The 23,380-nt window shown below is 49.1% G+C and overlaps 2 long non-coding RNA genes and 1 pseudogene across 6 annotated transcripts in view; 2 read left to right on the forward strand and 1 right to left on the reverse strand.

Moving 5' to 3' along the window:
* LOC132490890 (uncharacterized) overlaps nucleotides 1-23,380 on the reverse strand; it is a 66,279-nt gene that overhangs the window by 11,786 nt on the left and 31,113 nt on the right. For 4 of the 5 annotated variants that reach the window (XR_009532615.1, XR_009532613.1, XR_009532611.1 and 1 more), the window contains 2 exons: nucleotides 6,896-6,972; nucleotides 399-475 (listed from right to left, as the gene is read on the reverse strand). This is a non-coding gene — a long non-coding RNA (uncharacterized LOC132490890). Of the gene's footprint in view, nucleotides 1-398; nucleotides 476-6,895; nucleotides 6,973-8,849; nucleotides 8,962-23,380 lie in introns of those variants that run through there. The other variant, XR_009532614.1, reaches the window with a different exon arrangement.
* On the forward strand, nucleotides 10,525-15,681 carry LOC132490891 (uncharacterized). Its single transcript, XR_009532616.1, has 2 exons — nucleotides 10,525-10,754; nucleotides 14,720-15,681. It is a non-coding gene; the product is annotated as an uncharacterized LOC132490891 (long non-coding RNA).
* LOC132491048 (dipeptidase 2-like) lies at nucleotides 16,845-18,556 on the forward strand (annotated as a pseudogene).

The raw sequence follows: 23,380 nt of genomic DNA on the forward strand, positions 1-23,380 counted from the left end.
GACGTAGGGAGTAACCAGGCAAAGTCAGTTACCTTGGCAGCCCTGGGAAAAACATTACCAAGTGACACGAACACTCCCAGGAGCCTACATTTGTTTCCACAATAAGTAAACATTTCTCATTTCTAAAGTACTATACTGTGAAATATGCATCTCAGTCACAACTAGAGGTTACTCCGTGTCTGCTGTGAGTGGGAGGAAAACAGAAGGGCCTTACGCAGTACCTAAAGCAATGAAAAGAAGAAACTAGGGTCCACGGGCAGAGACAGACAGGCTCAGTCAGGCTCCTATCACTATGACATTCTGAGGAGATCACGTTGTAAGGGCTCGAGCACGAGAAAGCAGCCACTAACCAGCTACCCTGTCTCAAATATGTGGAGAAAGACAATGTAAATGCTTACCTATGTATTATTCTTTTCTGATCATTCTTTCAGTGTATCCCTTCTGGCTTTGTGCAAAGCGATTCTTTGTTTTGTACCTGAAAAATGAGTGGCACATGTAAATGGATGAAACATGTCAGAGCAGACATCCAACGAGCACTTCAGCTAACGAACGAGGAGCTCCGAGTTCTGGGAAAGAATCGTAAAAGTGGTGTAGAATCACAATATCTTAGAGCATCCTTTATATGAAATCCCCTCTTTCATATCACCAGTCACTGGTCATCAGCCTATACATGAACTTTGCAGTGACAGAAAACCCAGCACTGTCTAGACAGGTCTAGGCACTTCTAGTTGCTACAGCAGTCTACATCAAGTTCAGAATCTGACTCCCTGTCACGCATCAGTCCCAGTCTGCCTTCTGCAATGGTACACCCCATGGCACACCTCATCTCTTTTCCATCTGGCACATTTCCCAAACACATGAGGACAATTTTGTTCTTCCTAAAGCTCTCTTCTCCCACGTCACCCTCCTAAATCACTCCTTCCTTCCTGTGTTTATGACTTTGAGGAGCCCCCAAGGTTTTCTCATCCCAAGGCCATGACAAGCAATGGCATCAGTGTGCCTGCTACAGATTCTAGGAAAGGGGCAGGGCCACACAAGGGTCTGGCAAATGTGACTGACAACCCGATGTGAGAGTACATGTGAGAACCTCAGCCTCTCTTCAGTCCTCAGCCTCTATCCAAGGTTTCTCCATAGCACACTATTGACATTTTGGGCCAGATAATTCTTTTGGGGTGGTGGGGAGGGCTGTCCTATGCCTTGTACGATATGTAGTAGCATCCTGGCCACTACCCACTAGATGTCTGCAGCACCGCCGACCCCCCACACCCCGGATGTGACAAAGAAAAATGTCTCCAGCCATTGTGAAACGTTCTGGAGGACGGGTGATGGCAAAATCACCCTCACTCAGGAGCCACTGCTCTTTCCAGTGACTCTGTTCACCCATGAGGACTCAAAACCCTCTCCTCTGCTGGCTTAGCATTCAACTCTCCAGAACGTCTATCGTGTATCAAAATGCTATTTGAAATTTGATAGTATTTATCTCTATAACGGTATCTGATGAAAGTAAAACTCTTTCGCCAGATGTTAATAACCTCCCAGGTGATTAATCCACGTTTACCTTATCTCCTACCCAAGACACTGGAAATTACAGAAATGATCGGACACCCATTTTCGGTATCCGTTCAGGAAGTACCTGTTGTCTAAGGCTTTTTGGCAACCTGAACAACTGAACTAAAGTAAAATATTCTGCCTGACCGTGGCTTTGTGAGACAAGACACAAACCTGTAGCAGGACCCTCCTCTCTGCCGTTTACGGAATTGAGGTATCTGACTGGAAAGCCGTTGGAGGTGAACTACCCAAGAAAGCAGTGGGTTCAGGATGAGAATTTGGAAAGGGTGACAAGGGAGGGGAGAATGAACCTCAGCTGAAAAGAAAGGGGAAAAGTACCAAGAGATGAGTTCTCTTGACTGAAGAGAAGATACGCTGAAAGCCATCAGCTTGCCCTCGGGGCCCTCAGCTCTCTGGGGAGCTCTAAGGGAAGGGTGAGCCTGGACCTACGACTCCGGACTCCTGGTCTCGGCCCCCAGGCCTGACCCATTCACTCAGACTCTCAATAAATACTTGTATTCAAAGACCTTACACGGGGACCACATCTGGGAAAACATCACCGCACCCTCATCATAAGTCACGGGGAGACCCGAACTGGCCAAGCCATGACAGGAGCTGTGAGGGCGACAAAAGAGCATGGCAGGGATCGGACATCGGATCGCCAGAAGCCCTCCGCCCTCCTGGTTCGTAATGCCAGGGCCCCATCGCCGCGCATCGTCGGACCCCGGTCCTGCCTCCGCCGCGCGCCCTTCCCCAAGGTTGGCGGGGGTCTGGAGTCACCATCCCCGGTTCGGACCTACAGACCTCGCCGCTGCTGAGCTCTACAGATCCCGCTCCTTCCACACAGTTCGCCGAGTCCGCGGGCCTTACTGAGCCGCGCCGGCCACCGTCCGCGAGGCCTTGGCGCGCCTGTGACGTCACTGTCGTGCGCCTCTCCCGCAACAAGGGGTGTATGGCTCTCGCACGGCGGCTTCGGCTGTTGTCGCTCGCGGCTCGGTTGCTTCTGGCGCCTCGCCGGGACCTGACGGTCTGCGGTCCCATCGAGCCCCTGCCCATGGTGCGCATCCTGCGGGCTCTACAGCGGCGGCAGGAAGAGCGGCAGAGCGGGCAGCGGAGCCCCCCGCGGCCGGTGCTGGCGCGACCTGGGCCGCTGCCACAACGACTGAGCTCACGTGCCGCAACTACTGAAGCCCACACGCCTAGAGCCGGTGGCCCCCAACAAGAGAAGCCACCACAATGAGAAGCCGGTGCACCGCAACGAAGAGGAGCCCCCACTCACCGCAACTAGAGAAAGCCCACGTGCAGCAGCGAAGACCCAACCCAGCCAAAAGTAAACAAATAAATAAAATGAAAAAAGATACAACACAGTATTGTTAACCATAGTTGCCATGCTGCACATTACATCCCAGAACGTATTTGTCTTGTAACTGGAAGTTTGTATCCTCTGACCACCCTCACCCATTCCCCCCCCCACCTCATCCCCATAGGTTAAAGTTTTAAATAGAGGAGCCCAGATAAACTTCAATGAGCAGGTGACATCTGAGCAGAGATCTGAGTTAGCCAAGTTCGTATCTAATGGAAGAGCGCACAGGAGAGGTAAGGGCCGGTGCAAAGACCCTGGGGCAGGAGCTTGTCTGGTGTGTTGGAAGAACAGGAAGGAGGCCACTGTGGTTGCAGCACAGAAAGGAGAAGAGGGTAACGGAAGTCAGATACACAATGGATGGAGAGCAGTGAGCAGGTAGGACACAGTGGTCGTACCCCGAATGGCCTTGTCGGACGCTCTGCGGGCTGTGTTAGTGCTTCACGATAGGAGCCAGTGAAGGATTTTAAGGAGAGGAGTGGCATGACTGATCACATTCCCCATGATCACGCTGACTGCTGTATGAAAAACAGACTGTGGGGGCCACGGTAGACACTGGCAGATCATCAGAAGGCTCTTCTGCCACCGATGTCAGAGATGATGGTGGCTCAGGACGGAGAGATAGTAGGGGAGGTGGCGAGAAGTGGTCACATTCTAAAAATATTTTGAAGGTAGAGCAACAGGAGTAAAACGAAGAAAATCCAAATCCCATGGCCCAGAGATAACTGTTAATTTATTTATTCTAAGCAAACTCGGTCCCTCCTAAAAACCACAAAGCTTGCCAAGGATGCTCTTCTCAGAGGTACTACCTTTGTACTACTCAGCCCACTCCGGCATGCCCTCCCCCTCTGCCACTCTCCCAAAACTGCTCTGATTCAAGTCACCAATTACCTCGAAGTGGCTCAATCTATGAGACACTGACCTGTCCTCAATCGTGTTCTGCTAGCAGCACATGGCATGGTGGAGCCTCCCCTCTTGCTTGATCTCTCTCCTCCCTGGGTTCGTCGACCGCACACTCTCCCAGTTTTTCTCTCTACCCCTGCTTTGCAGTCTCTTTTCCTGGTTTCACCTCCTGCCCTCACATGTTGAGGTTGCTCCTCAGTCGTGGGCCCTCTTCCCTGCTAATTTCACACATCCTGCCCCACAAATTTATTCACTCCCATGGTATAAAATACTGGCCACGGTCATCTCCAAAGGCATCCCAACCTCACACCAACTGCTCAAAACACATCCCCACTCGGATGTGTTAAGGGCATCTCCTACTTCACGTGTAGAAAACAAAGCCTTGATCAACCTTCCTAAGCCTCGTACTCTGTCTCCAATTATTTATTCAGCGGACACTTACTGAGCCCCTAAGATATGCCAAGCACTGCTAGGCACTAGAGACCAAAAGATGAGGCAGGAGGGTAAGGTTCAATAGAACAGAGGGTTATAGAAAGGGAACTTACAGATATGTGTGAAAATAAAAGTGTGCATGGTGCTGTGATGGAGCACTTACGTAAGGCTGTAGGAGTCTAGCTCCGCAGCGAAGAGACTGATGGGGGTTGAGGAGGGCCTCCCTCAAAAAATAATCTCTGTGGACTTCCCTGGTGGCGCAGCGGCTCAGAATCCGCCAGCCAGCACTATTTACAATAGCCAGGACATGGAAGCAACCCAAGTGTCCGTCGACAGACGAATAGATAAGAAGATGTGGCACATATATACAATGGAATATTACTCAGCCATAAAAAGAAATGAAATTGAGTTACTTGTACTGAGGTGGATAGACCTAGAGTCTGTCATACGGAGTGAAGTAAGTCAGAAAGAAAAACAAATACCGTACGCTAACACATATGTATGGAATCTAAAAAAATAAAATAGTTCTGATGAAGCTAGCGGCAGGACAGGAATAAAGACGCAGACGTAGGGAATGGACTTGAGGACACGGGGAGGGGGAAGGGTAAGCGGCGATGAAGTAATAGAGTGGCACTGACATATATACAATACCAAATGTAAAATAGCTAGGTAGTGGGAAGCAGCGGCATCGCAAAGGGAGATCAGCTCAGTGCCTTGCCACCACCTAGAGGGGTGGGATCAGGAGGGTGGAGGCAGACTCGAGAGGGAGGGCATATGGGGATATACGTATGCATAGAGCTGATTCACTTTGTTATACAGCAGAAACTAACACACCATTGTAAAGCAATTATACTCCAATAAATATGTTTAAAACAAAACAAAACAAAAACAAAAACAGGAATCCACCTGCCAATGCAGGGGACACGGGTTTGCTCCCTGCTCCAGGAAGATCCCGCATGCCTCGGAGCAACTAAGCCCATGAGCCACCGCTACTGAGCCCGTGCGCCACAACTTCTGAAGCCCGCGCACATAGAGCCCGTGCTCCACCAACAAGAGAAGCCCCTGCAGTGAGAAGCCCGTGCCCCATGACGAAGGGTAGCCCCTCATCGCCGCAACGACAGAAAGCCCACGCGCAGCAACGAAGACAACGCGACCAAAAATTGATTAATTAAAGCTTATATTTAAAAAAAAAAACAAAGAAAAAAATCTCTGCTGGGAATTCCCCGGTGGTCCTCTGGTTAGGACCCTGTGCCTCCAGTTCAGGGGGCCTGGGTTCAATCCCTGGTTGGGGAACTAAGATCCTGAAAGCCGGCACCACAGCCCAAATAAAAATGAAATAAAATAAAATATATTAAAATAAAAAAAGAAAGGATCTCTGATTCAAGGTCTAAAGGGTGAGAAGGTGTTTATCAGGCCAATATGTGGGGAGAAAATTTTTCCCATTTCAGTAAGTAGCACCTCCATTTACCCAATTACACACCATTAACCCACATTCCCCACATCCAATTCATCGCTTACTCGTATTCGCCTCCAAGCCATCACTAACCTTCCAAATATGACTCTAACGTGCCTACTTTACTCCACCTCCAAGGCCACCACTGTGCACAAAGCCAGTCTCCTAATGAGTCTCCCCAAGTCTTCTCCCGCCCCCTCCTATCCATTCTCTTACAATAGCCAGTATGGTGTCTGAAAAAGGCATCTCTGCTAACACCACTTCCCTGTTTATACCCTGCAATGGCTTCCCACCAACTTTAGGATAAATCCCAAACAGATGATGGACTGGAGGTTGGAAGACCAGAAGGAGGTAGGGTGTTAGGTTAGAAAGAGGGATAAAGGGTCTAGGCAAACAGCGAAAAGGGCTGAAAAGAAAATGATCGGCACTTGTACAACAGTCCGGATGCAGGCAGGAGAATGCAGGAATAGCGAAGGAATACGAATAGCCAGCCACTTTTTATTTCTGCAATGCCTTTGCAATTCCCAAAGTGCTTCACTTATAACTGTGATTCTCAAACCTAGCTGTACATTAGAATCATCTGGAAAGATTTTTAAAACTACCAATGGCCAGGCCTCACCCCATTTTAATCAGAATATACACTTCACTAGGGCAGGAATTTTGTCTGTTTCATTCACTGTCCATATGAAAAGTACCTGGGACATACATGGTGCTCAGAAAATATATACTGAATGAATAAATGAAGGAAGGAATGTACCACTATCACCTGAGATCCAAGGAGGAGACATTCTTTTCAAAACTTAGGGAGTAACCAGGCAACGTCAGTTACCATGGCAGCCCTGGGAAAAACATTACCATGTGACACTAACATTCCCAGGAGCCTACATTTGTTTCCACAGTAGGTAAACCTTTCTCATTTCAAAGTACTATAATGTGAAATATGCATCTCAGTCAGAACTAGAGGTTACTCAATGTCTGCTGTGATCGGAGGAAAAGAGAAGGGCCTTACACAGTATCTAAAGCAATGACACGAAGAAACTAGGGGCCACGGGCAGAGACACACAGGCTCAGACAGGCTCCAATCTCTATGACATGCTGAGGAGATTCACTTTGTAAGGGCTCGAGCACGAGAAAGCAGCCACTAACCAGCTACCCTACCCTGTCTCAAATATGTGGAGAAAGTCAATGTAAATGCTTACCTGTGTATTATTCTTTTCTGATCATTCTTTCAGTGTATCCCTTCTGGCTTTGTGCAAAGCGATTCTTTGTTTTGTACCTGAAAAATGAGTGGCACATGTAAATGGATGAAACTTGTCAGAGCAGACATCCAAGGAGCTCTTCAGCCAACGAACGAGGAGCTCCGAGTTCTGGGAAAGAATCGTAAAAGTGGTGTAGAATCACAATATCTTAGAGCATCCTTTATATGAAATCCCCTCTTTCATATCACCAGTCACTGGTCATCAGCCTATACATGAACTTTGCAGTGACAGAAAACCCAGCACTGTCTAGACAGGTCTAGGCACTTCTAGTTGCTACAGCAGTCTACATCAAGTTCAGAATCTGACTCCCTGTCACGCATCAGTCCCAGTCTGCCTTCTGCAATGGTACACCCCATGGCACACCTCATCTCTTTTCCATCTGGCACATTTCCCAAACACATGAGGACAATTTTGTTCTTCCTAAAGCTCTCTTCTCCCACGTCACCCTCCTAAATCACTCCTTCCTTCCTGTGTTTATGACTTTGAGGAGCCCCCAAGGTTTTCTCATCCCAAGGCCATGACAAGCAATGGCATCAGTGTGCCTGCTACAGATTCTAGGAAAGGGGCAGGGCCACACAAGGGTCTGGCAAATGTGACTGACAACCCGATGTGAGAGTACATGTGAGAACCTCAGCCTCTCTTCAGTCCTCAGCCTCTATCCAAGGTTTCTCCATAGCACACTATTGACATTTTGGGCCAGATAATTCTTTTGGGGTGGTGGGGAGGGCTGTCCTATGCCTTGTACGATATGTAGTAGCATCCTGGCCACTACCCACTAGATGTCTGCAGCACCGCCGACCCCCCACACCCCGGATGTGACAAAGAAAAATGTCTCCAGCCATTGTGAAACGTTCTGGAGGACGGGTGATGGCAAAATCACCCTCACTCAGGAGCCACTGCTCTTTCCAGTGACTCTGTTCACCCATGAGGACTCAAAACCCTCTCCTCTGCTGGCTTAGCATTCAACTCTCCAGAACGTCTATCGTGTATCAAAATGCTATTTGAAATTTGATAGTATTTATCTCTATAACGGTATCTGATGAAAGTAAAACTCTTTCGCCAGATGTTAATAACCTCCCAGGTGAATAATCCACGTTTACCTTATCTCCTACCCAAGACACTGGAAATTACAGAAATGATCGGACATCCATTTTCGGTATCCGTTCAGGAAGTACCTGTTGTCTAAGGCTTTTTGGCAACCTGAACAACTGAACTAAAGTAAAATATTCTGCCTGACCGTGGCTTTGTGAGACAAGACACAAACCTGTAGCAGGACCCTCCTCTCTGCCGTTTACGGAATTGAGGTATCTGACTGGAAAGCCGTTGGAGGTGAACTACCCAAGAAAGCAGTGGGTTCAGGATGAGAATTTGGAAAGGGTGACAAGGGAGGGGAGAATGAACCTCAGCTGAAAAGAAAGGGGAAAAGTACCAAGAGATGAGTTCTCTTGACTGAAGAGAAGATACGCTGAAAGCCATCAGCTTGCCCTCGGGGCCCTCAGCTCTCTGGGGAGCTCTAAGGGAAGGGTGAGCCTGGACCTACGACTCCGGACTCCTGGTCTCGGCCCCCAGGCCTGACCCATTCACTCAGACTCTCAATAAATACTTGTATTCAAAGACCTTACACGGGGACCACATCTGGGAAAACATCGCCGCACCCTCATCATAAGTCACGGGGAGACCCGAACTGGCCAAGCCATGACAGGAGCTGTGAGGGCGACAAAAGAGCACGGCAGGGATCGGACATCGGATCGCCAGAAGCCCTCCGCCCTCCTGGTTCGTAATGCCAGGGCCCCATCGCCGCGCATCGTCGGACCCCGGTCCTGCCTCCGCCGCGCGCCCTTCCCCAAGGTTGGCGGGGGTCTGGAGTCACCATCCCCGGTTCGGACCTACAGACCTCGCCGCTGCTGAGCTCTACAGATCCCGCTCCTTCCACACAGTTCGCCGAGTCCGCGGGCCTTACTGAGCCGCGCCGGCCACCGTCCGCGAGGCCTTGGCGCGCCTGTGACGTCACTGTCGTGCACCTCTCCCGCAACAAGGGGTGTATGGCTCTCGCACGGCGGCTTCGGCTGTTGTCGCTCGCGGCTCGGTTGCTTCTGGCGCCTTGCCGGGACCTGACGGTCCGCGGTCCCAACGAGCCTCTGCCCGTGGTGCGCATCCCGCGGGCTCTACAGCGGCGGCAGGAAGAGCGGCATAGCGGCCAGCGGAGCCCCCCCACGGCCGATGCTGGCGCGTCCTGGGCTGACGCTGATGTCAGTGCGGCGACCCGACTTGAACCAGCCGGCTCACCTCACGATGGGCTCTTGGAACCCGCGCCACTCTCTTCGTGGGGCTGGGGGAATCGGTGCACCCACGCGGACCATTTCTCCATCGAGTGCGCGCAACATGAGGCTCCAGCGCTGCGGAACCTTTCGCCCAAGGGCAGCTGCACTGAAGTGTCTGGAGCTCCCCGTTCTGAGCGCACTACAAGAGGCTGCTCCCGAAGTTGTTTGGCCCACAAACGTGCAGTTGAGTACCATTCCCCCACTTCTTCGGGCTGCCACATTCTCTGCACCGCAGAAACCGGCAGTGGCAAAACTCTCAGCTACATGCTACCTCTCCTTCAACGGCTGTTGGGCCAGCCAAGGCTGGACCCCTGTCGTATCCCTGCTCCTCGAGGCCTGGTTCTTGTGCCTTCTTGAGAATTAGCCGAACTGGTGCGTGCTGTGGCCCAGGCCTTGGGCAGCTCCTTGGACCTCCAGGTGCGGGAGTTAGGGGGAGGCCATGGCATGAGGAGGATCAGGCTGCAACTGTCCAAACAACCTCCAGCAGATATTCTGGTGGCCACTCCGGGGGCTCTGTGGAAGGCCCTGAAAACTCAACTGATCAGCCTGGAGCAGCTCTCCTTCTTGGTGTTGGATGATGCAGACACGCTGTTGGATGAAATCTTCCTGGAACTGGTGGATTACATCTTGGAGGGGAGCCATATAGCAGAAGGCTCAGCTGACATAAAAGACCCCTTCAATCCCAAAGCTCAGTTAGTGCTGGTGGGTGCCACATTTCCCGAAGGTGTAGGCCAGCTGCTGAGTAAAGTTGCCAGCTTAGACTCTCTAACCCCCGTTACCAGTGACAAGCTCCACTGCATCATGCCTCATGTCAGACAGACATTCATGAGGCCGAAGGGAACAGAGAAGGTGACTGGGTTGGTACAGATCCTTAGGCAGCATGACAGAGCATAAAGACTGGCGCCGCAGGAACTGTTCTGGTGTTCTGTAATTGCTACAGCACTGTGAACTGGCTGGGGTATGTATTCTGGATGACCACAAAATCCAACACTTAAGACTGCAGGGACAAATGCCAGCCTCAATGAGAGCAGGCATCTTCCAGTCCTTCCAGAAGGACTCCCGAGACATTCTTCTCTGCACAGACATCGCCTCTCAGGGCCTGGACAGCACCCAGGTGGAGCTAGTCATCAATTATGATTTCCCTCTCACCCTGCAAGACTACATCCACAGAGCAGGGAGGGTGGGCCGGGTGAGGATCGAGGTGACAGTTACTGTCATCAGCTTTGTGACCCATCCCCGGGACGTGAGCCTGGCTCAGAAGATTGAACTGGCAGCTCGCCAGAGGAGAAGCCTTCCAGGACTGGGGTCCTCAGTGAGAGAGCCTTTGCACCAGCAAACCTTATTGCAGCAGGCTTATATATGATGCCATAACAGGGACCTTTCCCTCTGTGCTGGATGGGTGAGCACACTTGTCAGTAGGGTGCTCTGGGCTGCCTAGTCACCTTCTGAAGACCCGGGCTGCTGTCTGGCTTCAAAAGGTAAGTTGCTGGACAACACTTGAGGGTGAACTACTGAGCTTGGCTCTCTGTAGTCTTTCACGTGAAGAATAATGTCGATCTTGGCTCTGTGTTATGTCATGGTTTCTAACAATAAGCGATGTTTCTATGGGTGCCCCTTAATAACAGTGTCCACTGGGGCAGAATTCAGTAGACCGTGAGAAGATTCACACTCGAAACTACCACACTTAGGACGAAGGCTGTTTCAATTGATGTTTTAGTTTAAATTTTGTTTCCTGCCCCCAAACATCCATTAAGCCTCCAGGAGAAGGAAAAGGGGATGTGACTAGCAATAAAGAGAAATTTTCTTCACAACAATGGCCATGGCAAGCTTAGGCACTTTTGGTGAAATCTCTCTGGGAAGTACTGGCAGAGGAATAAAAGGCAAACTGACACAGAAACATTGCTTGGTGTGCATTTCCAGGCTCTGCCTTCTTTCTCTTCTCTTGGTGGCAGGTGGAGGAAGAGAAGAAAAGGTTAAACTTTTTTATAAACCAGCAGAATAAGCTTATAACATCCTCTCACTATCTCTGCATAGGTTCTAGTCTCTGCAGCATTATATAAGCTTTGCCCAAAGTAATGAACTGTTGAAAGTCAAATGTAATACTTCACCAAACAACTTAAAAATGCTTGTGCACTGGAAAGGGTTAAGTTGCAGAGAACACAAATGGACCCAGAGCAACCTTTGCCGAAAGAGAATATTGTGCTAAATGTACAGTCATAGCTCTTTTCCATATGAAGAAACAGTCAGAAGGATAAAAGAACTTGGTCAAAATCACACAAGTCAGTAGGAAAGAATCTGGTCTGTCTGTCCTCAGGGTTGTGTTCTTTAACCACCAGGCTAGCTTTTCTCAAATCTGAGTCATGCATAGAATAACTATACACCTCTGCTTGCCTTGAATATTCCCTGTTTATACATATGCCTGCTGCAGTTTTTTATATTGACCACTTTGACTCCCAAAAGCAACCGAGAATACACAATAATTTGGTCTCTCTATCCATGGACCACTGTGGTGGGACTGCCCAGGAAGCTTATGAAAAGTGCAGCTTCCTGAGCCCTACTCCAGATCTAGATAAGTTTTCTGAGGGTTGGCTCAAGAATCCAGGTACAAGGCTTTTTAAGTGGTTTGGTGGAACCCCCCAGGTGATTCTCTCGCTCTCTTAAGTTAATAAACCGTTTATTCTGCCTCCCCCAGATGCCCAGCCAGGTCCTGTTAAGGTAGGAGTCCCCACACCACATCAGAGGGATGCTCCCAGCCAAGAAATCTCTGGAGCCTTGGAGATTCTGAATGGTCTCATGCTGGCCCACCTGCCATGACAAACCTCCGCCAGAGCAAGCATTCCCCTTCACATTTTACCTTCTACCACTCCCAAAGGCAGTCTGCTCCAATGAGGCCTGACTTCGTCTGTCCTAACGGGCACCCACTGATTCAAGCAGTTTAGGGACAGAAGGTGCTGTGGTTCTCAACCAGGGTGGCCCAACCTCTAAAAGGGTAGTCCAAGCAGTCTCTACCTCCTGGGCACATCCCCTCTGCAACAGCCCCAGTAAACGAAGGTCCCATCTTTGCTTTTTCAAGGTCGGCAACAGGGAGTCCCCTCCTAAAGAAGGTTCTCTCTCATTGCCACACTATCAAAAGCTGCCCCAAATGTGGTTCCTTCCTGTGGGCCTGATCAGGCTAAGGGCAGAGTTGTCTCTTTCCTTCTCTGAGTCGGACCAAGTTGTCTTACTAACCCCTCTTCACAGTGTTGACCATGATTTTCACGGGGGCTGCTGCTGAGCCTTTATCTCATCCTTTCATGGTGGAGAGAGAGAGGATTATAATGATTTTTACTTCTAGGGGAGAGGGGAGTGTAATGATTATGTTGTCATTTTGTATTATGTCCTTTTGTCATGAATTTGTTTTGAATTTCATATTAAAATGGGCCCACCGTTCCCACTTTGTGAGGTCATTCAGCACCCTCATTTTGCACCTTTAACATCTCTCTCAGTATCACTTGGAAATGTTTGAAACGGCATGAGCTTGTCCTCACATTCCTATCAGCTGTAAATCCGGAGCCCCGACATGAACGTAACCATCGAGCAGAACCCCTCTCCACTAGCTGTGTAACACTGGGTAGGCTCCTTAACATCTTGGTTTTTCTAAGCCCTCAGGTGTAAAAATGTGAGGGTTCTATGAATTTATATTTGGGGCAGGACAAGGTCGAGAAGAGTGTGTCTTTGCTTGTATTCTTCCAAACTGGAATGTCTTCCCTCTCTTCCCCATGGGTCCAAATCTCACTTGTCCTTCAGGCCCACTGCCAAGGAGCCTTCCCTGATTCCCCAGTCCACACAATTCTCTGCCTCTTAGGGTCAGTGCCATACAACGTAGCTGTCTCAACGTTAATCTTGCCTCTCAAGCCAATTTCAGAATGTGGGTCTCTCTTGCCCTCCTGGGGCCCCTGGGGCTGTACCAGCCCACCTGCACGCCCCACGTGGGGTGTCTACTAGACTAGGGCATGGGTGGGGAGGCCCAGGTGTGAGGGACCAGGCAGAGTACCTCTGCCTCCACCCTGCTCTCCTCCACAAAACTGCCCCTCCTCCTGAAGCCTGACCGCAAGTCACAGGTTCCTTATTATGACCTCACTGGGTAGTGATGACCTCACAGGCCTTCTCACAGTTTCCATGGCAGCATAACTATGGAAATGTGCTGCCCTCAGAGAAACTGCCCTACCAGTTCTCCACCAGATACCCATCTCTTTGGTTGTCTGAGAGAGAATGTCTGACCGGATCGTCTATATTTACTCAAACCTGTGCTCTGTTCCCTGGCTGGGCAGTGCAGCAGGTACACCGAGACCGAGCACCTGTAGAAGAGGCATGGTGTACACACAACCTCTCCTGGCTGCCACATGTTCCTGTGGGGCTTGCCCACTACGTAAACCTCAGCACTTTCCCAGCTGTAAGTAATACCAGTGACCTGGGACACCTTCAGGGTCCCACAGTGCTCACTGCTGAGGACAAGTGAAAGGTCATCCCTGAACTAGTGTTCAGGAAGCTTCTGATCTTTATAAATGTTGCCTTCTGCTTTGGGCTACAGGATGCTTCCATTCAGACCCTTTCCTGATTGGCCTCTTAGCAAAAGGCAAGTGCATTTTTGTTGGCAGACAGTAAACGGAGCAGTTTGAGGAAGAGGGCCACTCTTGAACCACACCTTCAAACCCAGGCACCTCTGTGCTGTCATGTACACATCTATATCGGTCCCCTCAGACACATCCCATACTGAGCTGCTGAGTACTAGGGGAGAGGGTGGTGCCTTATTCATGGGAAGACCGGAAGAACCAAGGGGGGTGATGAAGTGCTAGTGAGACTGGAGGGCTGAGCAGATGGTGTCCCAGGAGGCTGGGTGGATGTGAGCCTAAACTTGGTACCCAGAACCCGGTTCTGAGTCTCCTGATCACTCTGCCTCAGTATTTGGCCTTGTTCTAATCTAGATAAAAGTATCAGAGGGCTAGAGTTCAGTGTGGTTGTAACAGGCATTATAAATGGGGCTCAAGAGGGGTTGCCAAAGCGGGAGGGGTCCTTAACCAATTTATATTAGATTATCTTTTTCCAAAACTTGAAAGACGTTTCCATTAAAGCCTCAGAAGTGACACACTGCAAGAAATGTTTTCTCTGTTGTGGAAGGGAGAGATGGAGAGGATCATGATTGCAATTTCTTTCGGGTTCTACTGTTTTCCCTGGCAACGGTGAAGAGACTACCTCACCTGATGCAGCCGTAGGCTCTAGGAATTGCTTTTGCAGCCAGTGTCCCTTCTCTAGGGACTCATAGAGGTGATGGGCCAAGTCTGTGTTTTGGATGTCAAGTAGATTAAAGGTCTTCAGCCAGAAACTGGGAGAGACATGAGAGGGAAATTCTGGCAGGAGACTGTGTACAGCAGAAGTGACTGATCAGTTCTGACTTTCTTTGCAGCAGCTGTGGCTCCCATTTCTCCTCCTACACCTGGTCACTACCATGTCCTCAACCGAGGGTGTGGAGAAACGCAGTTGGGCCGGCATGGGGAGACATACTGCCTGGTTGGTGGCTACCGGGCCTACGGGGATGCTCCTTTGGCCATGCCAGCAAAGGCGGAAGCCGAGAAGCCAGTCCCCAGATGTGCTCCCGAGAGAAAGCACGCTCCGGAAGAGTCGGACGAAGATCTCGGTTGCTCCAGACCCAAAATCCGTCGATTGTAGCATGGTGCCAGGAGGCGGACTCCACAGAATCTTGCTGGCTGAACCATTCTGAAGACAGGGCAATGGTTTAACTGCCTAAGACAGCGAATGCCTCTTCCTGCAGTGACCCCTCCCGCCCCTCCCACCGCCCACTACCACAGATTAGAACCTGCGTCGTTCTGTCAGCCTTCCTCAGCCAGGAGCCTCCCTGCACACTAAATGGCCATAAGCAAGGAGCCTCAGAAAGTGAGGTTTGAAATGAGAGTCTGCCCTGAACATCCCAGGGCGGAAGCTGGCCTGGAAGAAAACCTGGCATTCCTCTGCTCAATCCTCACGGGCCCCTTTGTGAGCTGGAGAAAGTGAAGTCTGCCCTCTGCGAGCCGAGGAGGATGCAGGAGCAGAGACAGGGTGCAGAGAAGCCTTAGCAGTCTACCACGTGGGCTCCTGCCCTGAGCCATTGTCAGCGGCCACCACCACAAACCAGTGGGGAGCTGGGGTTTTGAAACTGAAAGCAGCAATCTGTGGCTTCCCAAAGAGCCTCCTGCCTGGGGTTTCAGGAGGCAGGACAGAGAGGCTGAGGAAGCCCTGCTCCCTGAAGCAAGAACAGGATGGAGAGTCAAGCAGCACGCACCCTGCCCCGAGGTTCACATGCTCCTTTATTGCCAGGCCTTTCCGTGCCCAGTGGCGTCCCTTACTGCTCAATAAAATGTTCTTCTGTAACAGATTTGTAGGGTCGCCAGTGCTCAGACTTAGGTCACTAGCCCTGTGCTAGGCACTCCTGCCACCTGGGGAAGGTTCCAAAGGTGGAACAGCTCCAGGGGGTGCCAGGGATCAGAGCAAAAACTTGAGAGGCTGGGGATGCAGGAGTTTGGGCACAGTCCCTAAATCATCTCAGTGGTTGAGCTGCTGTGAGAAGGCACATCCCCAGTGTGCGTGTGTGTGTGTGTGTGTGTGTGTGTTGGGGGGAGGGGGTCCCTAGAGGAGGCAGCTAGAGGGAGGGCCTGAGGCTGGAAATGGGGAATGGCGTGTGGCCTCTGAGCAAGCACAGGCACTTAGCCCCTGAGGTTTCTGGGAAAGCTAGAGCCACAAGGGCCACGAGATAAGGCAAGCGTAGCAGCAGAACCCAGGTGCCAGGTCTTTCTTCAGAACCTACACTTCTCCACGAGGCCGGGCCTTCCACGCTGAGGTAGGAGGGATCCTGGCCAGAAGGTCAGCCAGCAGCTCTGGGACGAAGGTTGCTGCGGCGGGGGCTCTTCTGCCATGGAAGCGACTTCATTTCCTTCCACACAAATAGCCTACTGACTGAGTTCCTGCTCTGTTGAGTAAAAGGGTGTTGACTCTCCCCAGAAGGTTGTTCAGTTCACATCCCAAAAGTCCCTCTATTCAGGCCCTGGGGAGGTGTAGCAGCTCCTGAGGGCGCTCTCCTGAGGCTGGCTGACAGAAGTGGGGGAGGTTCCTGATAGTTCCCAGGCGCTGGTTCAAGTCCCCAGAGAATGGTCATGCAGGTTGGGGAGTCAAGTAGGAGGAGAGAGAAGGTCGGGGGCAGAGGGCTCCCTCCTGAATCCAGAGCTCACAAGGTTACCCCCCCATTTCCAGAAATTATCTCTTCCCCCACACCAGCCCCCATGGCCCAGTACCGGGAAACCGGGAGCCCAGAGCACTTGTGGCCACAGAGACCCTCGCACGCAGCTCTCGGGGTGGGCGGGGCCGGCTGCAGGCAGATGGGGACGAGGTGTGCTCCCAGGAGGCCACGGGCTGCAGGTGGCCCTCTGAGAGAAGCACCCCATTTTGGACAGGAAGGTTAGAGGCGGGGGAGAGCACCCTAGGGCGCCCCCTCGGAGCAGTGGGTGTGGGAAGAGGGGCGGGGGCGGAGGGAACCCGCGATGGGAGGCGAGTGGGCTCTCAGCAGAGGCCAGCTTAGCCCGCGGGAGCTGCCTCTGAGCAGGGGGCGGGAGGGCAGTGCCGCCCTGTGGCTGCCGGGCTTCCCGGATCCGGATCGTGGCTCTCCGCACACGGGTCGCAGGGTCCTGTGACTCTATATCCCCTCCCTCACCCCGCCCCCCTCGCGAGGCCGCACCGCTGGGTGGCCTGTGTCGACGGGCAGAACCCCATCGCCCGCCCCTCTCAGACCCGCCTCTGCCCGCCTGCCTTGCCCTGCGCAGCTTGCGGCCCGGGGGCCTCAAAGGTCCCTGTGCACGCAGCCAGCGGCCTCTGCTGTGCCTGCTGCTCCTGCTGGGTCTGCTGCTGTGACCGGTAACCCTCGTGCAGACCACGCTGGGCACCTCCAGCACCCCAAGTCCGCGGGAGTGCACGCGGGCCCTGATGCGGGACTTCCCGCTTGTGGAAGGGTGGCTGCAGTGTGTGCGGGCTGCTGGGGGCTGGTGGGGGCCTAGCCTGGCCCTGGGCAGAGGAGGAGGTCCGGAGCATGTAGCGCTATTGGGGAGGCTCCCTCACACCACCCCTGGATGTCCTCTCCATCATCTATGGATGCCCTTCCCCTTCTCTGTCATCCCCTCCCTGGTGGGAAATCCTCAGCCCAGGACTCAGCTGCTCCTAGTATAGTCTGTGTGACAGTGTGAGGTGGGGGACCCCCAGGCTGGCCCAGGCCAGGCAATGTGTCCTGCCCGATCCCAAGACCTAAGGAGCCCACCCATTTGCCTTGACCTCCCTCCAGCCACAACAACATGCCCCTGGTCCTGAGGCAGTTTTACCACAATGGGCTATACCATGGTAATCTGCGCAATTTCAGCCATGGCTAGACCAGCTTGGACAGGCTGAAAGATGGTCTCGTGGGTGGCCAGGTACCAAAGGGACACACAAGGTGCCACCATGGCTGCTGGGGAATGTGGGGCAGTTTGGGGGCCACAGAGACCACAGGTTAGTCACATTGGAACGAAGTTACCATAGTGACCTAGAAAGTGCCATGCCAAGGATGCTGGGGGCTACAGGGGTCACAGTGAGCCCACCTGACGGGCTTCCAAGTACCACAGAAAAAGCAACGCATTACATGTGACTTCTGGGCACAGTAAGTGCTGTGCCAGCTGAGGAGGCTATGAGAAGCCCAAGGAGTTCCAATGCCCAAACTAAGCCCTGGCCTTCCCTCAGTTCTGGTCAGCCTACGTCCCATGCCAGACCCACGAACGGGATGCTGTGCGCCTCATCCTGGAACAAATTGACCTCATCCGCCTCATGTGTGCCTCCTATTCTGAGCTGGAGCTTGTGACCTCAGTTAAAGGTAGACGGGGGACTTCCCTGGTAGTCTAGAGGTTAAGACTCCACGCTTCCACTGCAGGGGGGTCGGGTTTGATTCCCGGTGGGGGAACTGAGAGCCCTCATGCTGCATGGCACGGCCAAAAAAAAAGGTAAACAGAGTGGTGGTAGTGGGTGTTAGGGACTTCAGTAAGCTACCCCTGCCTCTGAAAATGATCATCTGACCTATGTGCCCCCAGCTCTCAACAATACCCGGAAGTTGGCTTGCCTTACTGGTGTGGAGGGCGGGCACTCACTGGACAGTAGCCTCTCCATCTTGTGTACCTTCTATGCGCTGGGTGTGCGCTACGTGACACTCACCCACACCTGCTACATGCCCTGGTGAGCACCTGAATATATTCAGGAAAAAACGCATTCACCCTTTTTGGCCAACCAAACAAGCGGGCAATGCAAATCAACACTGCAAAGAAGTCTCACTAGGCATTGGTCAAAAGGGCCATGCTGAAAAAGTGTAAAAACCAGAAATGCAGGGCAAGTCAAGGAGAAAAGGGGGCTTTTTTACGCTGATGGGCGTGATATAAATTGCCAACGGCCACTCTCGAAAATTGTATGGTGTTTCCTAAAACATCTAAAAAACAGAGCTACAGAGCACAGGGCACTTCCACTCATGGGCTTATATCTTGAGAAAACCAAAAATCGACAGGACACAGGCACCCCAAATTTTAGGGCTGCTGTGTTCACAAAATCCTCGACTCAGGTACACCTTAAGTATCTCATGAAAGAGAAAAATGGATAAACAAGTTGTAGTACTTATGTACAATGGAATATCACTCAGCCATGAAATCAATGTCCTAAGGCTAGTAGCAGCATAATGAGTGGATTTAGGTACGATGATTCTAAGAGAAATACGTCACACAGATAAAGAAACTTATCATAAGATATCAGTTATAGACGGAAAGTAAAAATCGCTATATGAACTAAATTACAAAACAGAACAGAGTCACACATTTAGAAAACACACTTATGGCTGCTTAAGGGGAAAGGTGAGGTGGGGTGATGCATAAAACAACAGTTTGAAATTAGCACAGATACCGTTCAATCAACCAAATATGTAATAGAGAAGACATACTCATTGCTCAGTGAACTGGACTCAACACACCTTATTCACCACAGAAGAATATATCCGCGTAGTAAGAATCTTAAAAAGTATTTATTGATATTTCTTGGTAAGTGAAAATAGTGGGTATAAAGGGGCACAAACACAGCACTGAAAATCAGCTAAATCCCATTATAAATACAAATTACAAAAAAAAGCAAAGATAGTGAAAGAGAGAGAAGTTCTTACAAAATTCTTTCAGTGGCTGTGGTGCAACCTGGATTGACCACATCTAGACCCACAGCTGGAAGAGACATAAGGCTGGACACTCTTGGGGGCAACCGGATTGGTGAGGTTGCGTGAGCAAATGCAGACCCTTTAAAGTAATACTGCGTGCTACCCATTCCATGGGTCAGAAATCTCCAGGTTCAAGGGAATCTTCCTACAGCTAAAACATGCATGGGAAACCCAGAGGATGGTACACCATATGATCGGGAAACGTTTCTAAAACGCACCTCATTTTTCATCTCGTGGTGCTTGGGTTCGCCATTCCAGCTGCTTTACCAACAATCTCCCCACTTGGAGAATCAGCACCTTTAACCTCCTGTTTCGTACAGTTTGCAATTTGTCCAGAGGTTGAACGGGTAGAGGGGGAACCAATGAGAGATGAGCTCTAGGTGTTTGGACAGACACATGTCACTCTAATTTCCAATCAGGAAGAAGAATTAACCAAAGGCTCTGCCTGCCCCCCGGAACCAGAATAGGGCCTGAAGCAATCCTGCGGTTTGGAGGCCAGCTCCCAAAAAGGCGAGTTGAAAAATGGATCTCAGAGGCACTAAAATTCACAAACCTGCAGGATAATAAATGATAACTTTCGTACCTTATTGAGGTAAGGCAACGAAGAGGATTTGAAAACAAGGCAGAATTGCAGGAAACCGTTTTCAAGAGGTAGATCGGAGTCGCCTTTAAAGCACATGAAAAGCGGCAGAACTTCGACAATGATGCAGTTGGCCAAAATGGGCGTACGTTTTTTTTTCCTGAATATATTAAGGAAAAAATGCGTAGGCCCTTTTTGGCCAACCAAGCAAGTGGGCAATGCAAATCAGCACTACAAAGAAGTCACACTTCGCATCGTTCAAAAGGGGTTTTACCATATTTGAAATTCCAATATTTTAGCCTGTCACGTTTTTGGATTTTAGAAAAAAAAATATTTTAAATGAGACAAAAATTATTTTTTATGACCCAAAAAGACAGCAATAGTTTTATATTTTTATCTATTTCACTTGCACACAAAAGTCTCATGGGGTTATGTAAAGCAGTCCTGTTGGATGCTGTGCATGGTGCAAATATGGATTAAAGCTTTGGAATCTTAAGCTTCACTCACCTGAAACTTTTAAATTAGGATGCAAGCAGTCCTTTCCAACATGTGAACAGAGAAGGACACTGTCTTTATTTTATTTGTCAGGTAATTAATCTGTCTTTTGCCCCAAGGAGAGAAACACCTGGCACTTCTATCACTGTGTTGTACAAAAATCTTTGAACACAGAGTGCAAGCAGAGGCTGATACAAGATGTGAAAGAAAAAAAAAAGAGAGAGACCCCTGTGGCATTTTCTCCTAACTTATTGCAATCTCCCATTTAAAATGTGGGAATAATCAATCTTCTGAGGAAAAAGGCCCAAGGAAGCTTTTTGCTTTTGTGGAATAATGCAATGCCTAAAGATTTCATGAGGCAAGAAGAATTAATGAGAATGACCATGAGAAATCAAGAAAAGTCAGATCCATGGATGAAGTGATGTTTACCTCTGTGAATCAATGAGAAGTAGGAGCAAATGAAAAGAAAGCTGAATACAACATTTTCTGAATAAATGTAACCTTTCAGCTGTCACAGACAAATTAATGCTCACTATGATACAACATATTTAGTTCAGAAAGTTAACTTAAATTTAAAGCTTAACAATTAGATTTATTGAAGAAACGAAAACATATTTGTGGTTTAGAATATATAATGTGTTCTGCAACAGATAAGATTACATAAATAAATAGAAATAAGACTAAATAGAGGAAAATAACAAATTAGATGTTATTAACATTAAAAACTGACACTCATCTAAAGAAAGAGGAAAGACAGAAAGACAGAAGAACTTATATCAAGTATATATTTAAAACTCCTAAATAGGAAGTCTTCAGATGTTAAAAAAAAAAGTCTTCAATAAGAAGATAATGTAATAGCAAAGATGGGAAAAATATACCAAAAGATATTTCAAGAAAGAGAGTACAGAACGTTAAGTAAACATATCAAAAGATGCTTGGCTTCTTAGTAGTCAATTAAATGCAAAAAAGTCATACCTGGAATTATCACTCACCAACCAGAAAGTTCAAATGAAAATGACAGGTATTATCAAGTTTGACAAGAATGTGTGTAATCCTTGAATCTCATTCACTGCTGCTGAGGATGAAAAATCATACAAATGTTTTGAAAATATTTAGAAGTATCTTAAAAGATAAACAGATGAAAGCTATGAGTCAAAAATTTTACGACTACATGTATATTGAACAATAATTTATACACATACCACCAAAGCTCAAGTTCTAGTATGTATATACCAGTGCAATTCTCAATAGACCCAAACTGAAAATCACTCATATTGTAATACATTTTGGAAAAAATTAATTAATAGTTAAATATTTACACTATGGAATCCTTTGCAACAGTGTCAGTGCATGACAACAACAACAGGCAACCATATAGGCGTATTCATAAACAACATAAAATAAAAAAGCCCAATCCAAAAGTGACTTTACTGTGCCATTACATTTATATAAAATACAAAATACAGGTAAAGTGATCTTTTTGTTAGATACCAGAACAATATTAAACCTTAAGGGGAGTCACTAGAATTGGACAAGGGGGGCTCTGAGTATCTGGCAATTTTCTGTGTCTGTATCTGGAAGCTACGTATAGAGTGTATGCAGATTCTGAATTTTCTGAAATTTGTCATTTCCTTACAAACCATGCATATTTTTAGTTGTTTTTTATACATAACAAAAAGTAAAAATGATAGACTAGGGAAGGTAATTATATTAGCACTTTAATATCCATGCTTTTCAAGGTGGAAGTGAAAGGTATTAAATACTTGACACTGTGATTACTTCTTAAAAGTAAGGTGAAAATTTCAGATTAATAAATAAGACATACTTCTTCATATATCATCCTCAAAGAGGAGGGGTAGAAAGGAGTATTATTATTTTTTATTTAATATACAACAGTTAAGACAGAAAATAATGAAAACAGACTAGGTTTAAAAAAGAGCACACTGGACTTCCCTGGTAGCTCAGTGGGTAAGAATTTGCCTGCCAATGCAGGGGACAGGGGTTCAATCCCTGGTCTGGGAAGATCCCACAGGCTGTAGAGAAACTAAGCCAATGTGCCACGACTACTTGGCCTGCGTTCTAGAGCCTGCAAGCAACAACTACTGAGCCTGCGTGACACAACTACTGAAGTCCATGCACCTAGAGCCCATACTCCACAAGAAGAGAAACCACAGCAAGGAGAAACCCATGCACCACAATGATGAGTAGCCCCTGCTCGACACAACTAGAGAAACCCTGTGCAGCCTCGAAGACCCAACACAACCATAAATAAATAAAATTAAGTATTGTGACTGGTGAGATGACTCACTCATGTGGCTGTAAGTAAGAGGCCTCAGCTCCTTGCCACATGAATCTCTCCTTAGGGCTGCTTGAGTGTCCGCATGACATGGCAGCTGGCTTACCCCAGGATGAGTGATCTAGCAGAAACCAAAGCAGAAGCTCCAATATCTTTTATACCTTTGGAAGCTGCACTTTGTCATTTCTGCAATGTCTTATTAGTTAAAACATCAGCCCTTTTCAACTGTGAGGAGGCACACAGGTGCATGATGACTGGGAGATAATTAGGGTATGATTAGGGCCTTCTTGGAGGCTGGCTACCAAGGTGGCTGACTCACCGAACACTGAATTTTGTTTTCTTCACTGATGGAGAGAAAATGGTGAGTGAATCTCATTGGTGTTCTTTGAGATGTACCAAAGCTAGCTCTTGCTCTCACCCCCAGCTGTGTGGCTGAGAGGGTCTT

This window comes from Mesoplodon densirostris, chromosome 5, assembly GCF_025265405.1.
Source record: "Mesoplodon densirostris isolate mMesDen1 chromosome 5, mMesDen1 primary haplotype, whole genome shotgun sequence".
Taxonomy (NCBI): domain Eukaryota; kingdom Metazoa; phylum Chordata; class Mammalia; order Artiodactyla; family Ziphiidae; genus Mesoplodon; species Mesoplodon densirostris.